This window comes from Triplophysa dalaica, chromosome 3 (genome assembly GCF_015846415.1).
Source record: "Triplophysa dalaica isolate WHDGS20190420 chromosome 3, ASM1584641v1, whole genome shotgun sequence".
Classification (NCBI taxonomy): Eukaryota; Metazoa; Chordata; class Actinopteri; order Cypriniformes; family Nemacheilidae; genus Triplophysa; species Triplophysa dalaica.
The window spans coordinates 13,858,097-13,864,527 of record NC_079544.1 but is presented as its reverse complement, the minus strand read 5'-3'; positions in this window follow the sequence as shown (position 1 = coordinate 13,864,527).

The following is a 6,431-nucleotide window of genomic DNA, read 5'->3' as shown; positions in this document are numbered from 1 at the left end:
AACCTTATCTGTGATGTTTTATTTTTTAAAAACACAAGGAATCCAAGAACGTCACTCATGTATTCAAGAAATGTCTGGAATTACTGCAAAAGTAAAGGTGGTTTTTATCAGATACCAATTTAGCTTGTGATTTATATAGTGTCAGGAGCTAATCTGAGTCCGTTGCTGTGATGGATAGCTTCTTCTGCCAGTGAGGAATCAGCTCCTCAACGTCACACAGTCTGATGCTCATATTCTTGTTGTTGGTTTTCTGTGGTCAAGAGGGCAAAGCTAGAGATCTACATTCGGGCCGCAGGATTGATGAGCATGTTTCAAGGGGGAACTGTGAGGAAGCCCATCTCCAGCCCACCCGTGGTCCGCGACAGCCCCACATCAAACGGGCCAGCTCCTCTGTGATGTATGACGCCGGCTACACCGCACTTTCAACCAGTCGAGATGGGTCCATCAAGGGATTTATCTCAGGGGAGGATGAAAGGAAGAAGCAGAGGCGTCTGCCAAACAAAGGCTCACAAGGGCCAACCGTACAGGTCAGACTGGGCCCTTACACGGGAGAGATTTATATCACCACACTTCAGCTGAAGACACATGGGAGACATTTTGGGCTCAGATGAGTATGAAATATAAAAGAAAGGTCATTTGATAATCATGCTTGAACATTTGGAAAAAATTGTATCAATGTATTTGTGAAAAAGTCAGATACTGCAGTATTTAAATATTAAGTTAAAACAAAATGGAAGTGTTTATTTACTCAAGCAGTGGTGCAATGGTGTCATGCACAATGTTTTTTTTTTCTGGCAAGAAAAACATGCCATATATTTAAAAACCCAATGAGATCGCTCAACAGTTCTTAAGCCCTTCCCCTCGATACGCACACACACACATATTTACTGTTTCTGGCATGAGTCAGAATTCCTCCGAAATTAGATTATCATTTAAAAAAATGCAAGCTGCCAAGTTTCTCTAAATGTTCACATTTATCTTTAAAATATCTATTAAACAAATTCTGTAAGTAAAGACGTAATACTTTCACAATTATAGAATTGCTATAAAAAAAATGTGTTATTTATCAAAACAAACTGAGACATGACAATTCTCACTCAAGGAAATATATTAGAAATATATGAATCACGTGTCACATGTGAAGCGGTGACCTCTGAGGCACCTTTAAATCGGTCAGACTGACTGTAATGATCACACCATCACTCTTATGCACAACCTTAAAACAATTTTGTCATTATGGGATCGCATTTTTGAAAGGTTTTGAGTATTTGTTTTCTCTACTCTTGTGCAGAGGAAAGCAAGCCTGAGATAACATACTTTTCTGTTCAGCTCAAAATGAAAACATTCATTTGTATTCATTTGAAGAGAGTCAGCAGCAGAGAGCTTTAGCAATGGTGGGAGACACATGTTGGCACGCATTGTCTGACTGTGCTAAAAATGTCCAGCAATAAAGTGATTGGCCGAGTGCGTTTACATGCTACTTTGACAAAGATGAAATCATATTTAATTCCACTTGCTCTGCAAGTGCAAGTTGTCATGTTGGCTTAAGTTGTTTATCCAATGCATCGCCATTAGAAAAGACATTTTGGCATCCGCTTTCTCTCAGTATTCAAGGAAACGACATCTTCCATCCATTAATTTGAAATATGTAAACGCATGATGACATTTGTAGAACAAAAACACATCACATTCAATTGAAACTTCTTCTGAAGGAAAGAAAACACAGTTAGAGCCTTTGCAGAATAACTGTTTGGAGAATATTTTGATTTCAGGTAACAAGAAGCCTGGCAGGATGGGGTCAACTGGATGAAACAATGAAAGGCCACAAATGGGGCCACATTTGCGTGGCTGAGAGGAAACATTGTGGAGGATTTATGGGGGAAGTGTGAGGTGAAACAGCAGCAGCAGGTTCAGAGGGAAGGTCAGTCTATAGACTCTAAGCTTACTGTAACGGCAGCCTATACAGTGAGCTGGCAAGTACAGCGGTCCAACACTAGAGGAAGAAGCATATTATGAGTCAGCATGTGAAGAGGAAGAGCCTGTGCATTCCAGAACCGGTAGAAGGTCTTGGTATGATGTGTATGTGTAAAATCTGTGTCTGTGACAGGTCTTGAAAATTGTATAAAGTTTATAAGGAGTGTCAATCATTATTACAGCCGTCTATAGACAGTTTCAAAGGAACAACACAAAGAAATGTTAATGTGCATACACACTTTTTTAACTTCCGGTACACATCCGCAGTGAATAGATTCCCTTTTGATTATTTCTGATAACAAGCAAGAGAAATAACAAGTAAATGATATAAGCTAGCAAGTTAAAAGTATGTCTAGACGGTATTATTTTGGTTTACCAGTAGAAGAACCAGCACTTGGCTAAACTTAAATGGCACAAAATTACACAACCATTCATAAAAAAAAATATTTAATAAAATGAATATACAAGGGGGCACGGTGGCTTAGTGGTTAGCACGTTCGCCTCACACCTCCAGGGTTGGGGGTTCGATTCCCGCTTCCTACTTGTGTGTGTGGAGTTTGCATGTTCTCCCCGTGCCTCGGGGGTTTCCTCCGGGTACTCCGGTTTCCTCCCCTGGTCCAAAGACATGCATGGTAGGTTGATTGGCATCTCTGGAAAAATTGTCCGTAGGGTGTGAGTGCGTGAGTGAATGAGTGAGTGTGTGTGTGCCCTGCGATGGGTTGGCACTCCATCCAGGGAGTATCCTGCCTTGATGCCCAAAGACTCCTGAGATAGGCGCAGGCTCCCCGTGACCCGAGGTAGTTCAGATAAAGCGGTAGAAAATGGAATGGAATGGAAAATGAATATACAATAAAATATTGAAAAAAATTAATATATAAATCTATTAAAATATAAATAGTTGTATTAGCTACAAGCCAGACCGATCAACAGACACAGACCAGAAGTTAACTTCGGGCCAGATGCGAGTATCCGATGAATCCAATTGGGAAACGCAGTCCAAATTCCATATATCCTGCAATATGGAAAAAATATAGTGTTATAATGTAAATAACATAATGTAAACAAACGTAAAGTGGCCCAAACTTAATTTCCGGTAGACCTCCTCAAAGAATCAATAATAAAAAATATTAATATGAACCTTTATTAATATTGATATGAAATAAATATAAAATAAATTGTTATAACCAAACGCAATACCGGAATTTAACTTTAAAGCCAGGTACCAGCGTCGGATGAAATTGTCTTTAATTTGCAATTTCCATGAAATACATTATCTTGTTTGCACAATAGTACTAAAAACCTATAAAGTTTGTATCAAACCATTAATGAAAATCCCAAACTCTCTGTGCGCCCTTTAAAAGAAGAGCCTGTGCAGTATAAACTTACATCAGGTCACTGTGTTAATCTCTCTGTGTTTGTGCACATGTATGTATTTATTGCACAATACTGATGAATAGGAATGTGTGGGCCCAGCCCTTAACAGCTCATGGTTCTGGCCCAGAGCTGGAGGAGGAGAGAATCTATCACTACTAGCTGAGGGCGTCTCGGGTCAGCGCTGCTGGGCTGAAGCCTCTCACCGTGCCTGGTACCTGCTGGAACGAACAGAGGTGGAAACCATGCAGCACACGCCCCGACTGGCCTCGAGAGGAGGCAGTCAGGACAGAATGTACGCTGGGCTTGAGCTCCTTGTATTTCAACTCTGTCTCTCCCCCGTCATCATGGCACACAATGTGTAGTTTGTTACAAAGGAAGAGCGTTTAGGGAATGTGTGCTGGAAACCCTGTGCTCAGTTTTTGAAACGTAAGCAGGTAAGATGTCTTAGCATACACGTTTAATGTGTGAGTGGAGATGTAAATCACCGTGATGAGTCATAAACTGTGAAGTGGTTTGACGTTTTTATTAAAGCTTCCCCAAATTAGATCAAGTCATGTTTAATGGCCACAATAATTCACGAAGCCCACTGATACGCAGTTAGAACAATAAGAAATCCATTATGCTGACTACTTGGTGAGGGTGTTCCTCAACTGCTAGAGCGTGGTGTTAGCAACTGCAAAATCATGGGTTTGATTTCCAGAGAAATAAAGAACTGATGGCTTTGTATAAAAATGTCACAAATGCGTAAAAGTAAACTTTTATGGGCTTAAAGGGTAAGTTCATCCTAGAATCAAATTTGGGTGATTATTTACTCACCCACATGAGGTTCAACATGTTTAAGACCTCCCGGGGTCTTCGGAGCAAAAATATAGATATTTAGGTGACATCCTATAGATGTTCAGGCCTCCTCATAGACATCATGGTTATAGTTGTTGTCAAGATCCAGAAAAGTACAAAAAAAAGACATTGTTAAATAGGTCTCAATTCAATTTTTTCGGAAGCGACGAGAATGTTTTATGTGCGAAAACAAACCAAAATGACGACTTTAATCAACATATTCTAATCTGTCGTGTCAGTCTATGGTGCTGGTTCACGAGAGCACTTCGACCATGCGCATTCAGTTGGGGCAGACACTGGCGTTCTGACTAACAACCCAGAAGCGAAACTCTATGTGTACAAGAAGACGCAGGCAAATTGATCTTTGCAAAATGTATGATGATTTCGATATTAAGGAAGACTTGTACTTTTTTACCTAAATGGACAAACCGAACGTGTATGCGTCGAGTTCTCTTGTTAACATGCAACATAGACTGACAATACAAAGGAGAATATATGGATTAAAGTCATTATTTTGGTTTGTATTTTGCACAGAAAGAATTCTCGTCACTTCAAAAAATTCAGTTGAGCCACTGTGAGCGGATGAACTAATTTAACAATGTCTTTTGTACTTTTCTGGACCTTGACAACAACTATAACCATGATGTCTTTAAGGAGGCCTGGAAATCTCTTTATTTTTGTTCCGAAGATGCCTTGTCTCAATACACAAATTAGATTTTGGGATTCATTTACCTTTAAGACTAGTTCTAGACTAAAATAAATATTAAAGCTGTCGAAACTGAAAACAGCTTGCACTGACACAACTTAAAATACAGAAGTGCCATTTTTTGTCTCATGCACAACTCTAATGCTTGTTTGTAAGACATCATTTTGAAATTTGCTTAAATGTCCCAATTTATCTAAAGCCTAGTCCTGGTTTAAACTAATCCCTGTGCGGGAAACCATACCTAGATATATATATTTTTTACTAAGATTCTGGAGCTGTGTTCATTGTTTTAATGAATTGTTGCTCATGTGCAGTATTGTAAAATGTTTGAACAGACTAATGTTTAAGTGTTAACTATATTCAGCATCACATGCTGTAGTGTCATGATCACCTGATTTGACATCATATGGCATCATAAAGTTGAATCAAGTCTAATGCATGCTACAGTCCTGTTCTATAGGGAGACCTGTACTTCAGATTTGTTTTCTCGTGATGAGAGAATTGATTTGTGGATTCATACATACAGTAGATGAACAGTGAGTGATGTGCTACAGGTTTTATGGCTCTGTCTGTAGTGTCTTGTCCAAGGGGCTTTGTGAAATGAAAGACTGTCTGTACTTAGTGGTCTTTTCTGACACAGCCTGATCCTCAGCCTTATCCAACTTGTATTTCACATCGTGAAACATGAAACAAATGACCTTTTCTACCCTATTTGTGCCATTCCTGAGTCACGTACAGCGATATATCCAGGTTATTCACCCTCGAAAAGGTTGATGGCAAAAATCATGAATTTATCAATGTTAAAACTAATATTTTGTGAAGTAGAATTAAATGTGTATGTTAAATGTTATAAGTGGACAGAAAGGAATCAAACCAAACATTTACATGAATTAAGATATAAAAATACTGAAGAAATCAGAATGGTTACTATAACTATTCACTTAAATAGGATAAACTGAAGTCAGAATGTCTTTCTTGTTGCTAACAAAAGTGCGGCAAAATATGTTCTTGTTTTTTTTGAAACCACCAACAAATCTCTATTCTGGATTATTTGAATTGCTAAAATGTAAGTTTAATGTAATGGAACAAATCAGAAACATGCCGCTAATCTGTGCCGGTTTTTAAGTTTACTGTTTTCAATTTAAACAACAGGATTCGTAAAGAACATGTTGACAATTCCAAGAATGAATATGAATAGTAAACAAACATAATCACAAAGTAGGTCATTCATAATCAGTCAACTCCTTAAATTTTCATCTTTGTAGTGTTTCAGACATGTCGTCTGATAGTTATTCTCGTTTGCCTTGAACATCATGATGCATCACTTTGTAACAGTAATAACGGAAAGTTCTTAGGTAATTTATATACAAGAATATATAAATACATTAAAATGCAAAGAATTCTCTTTCATTAAAAATGTGTTCAATGAGAATTCCCCCTACTTAAAGGGATAGTTCACCAAAAAATAAGAAATGTTTATCATGAATTAATCACTCCTAGTAGTTCAAAAACTGTATAAATTTTGTGGTTTGTTTGAAAA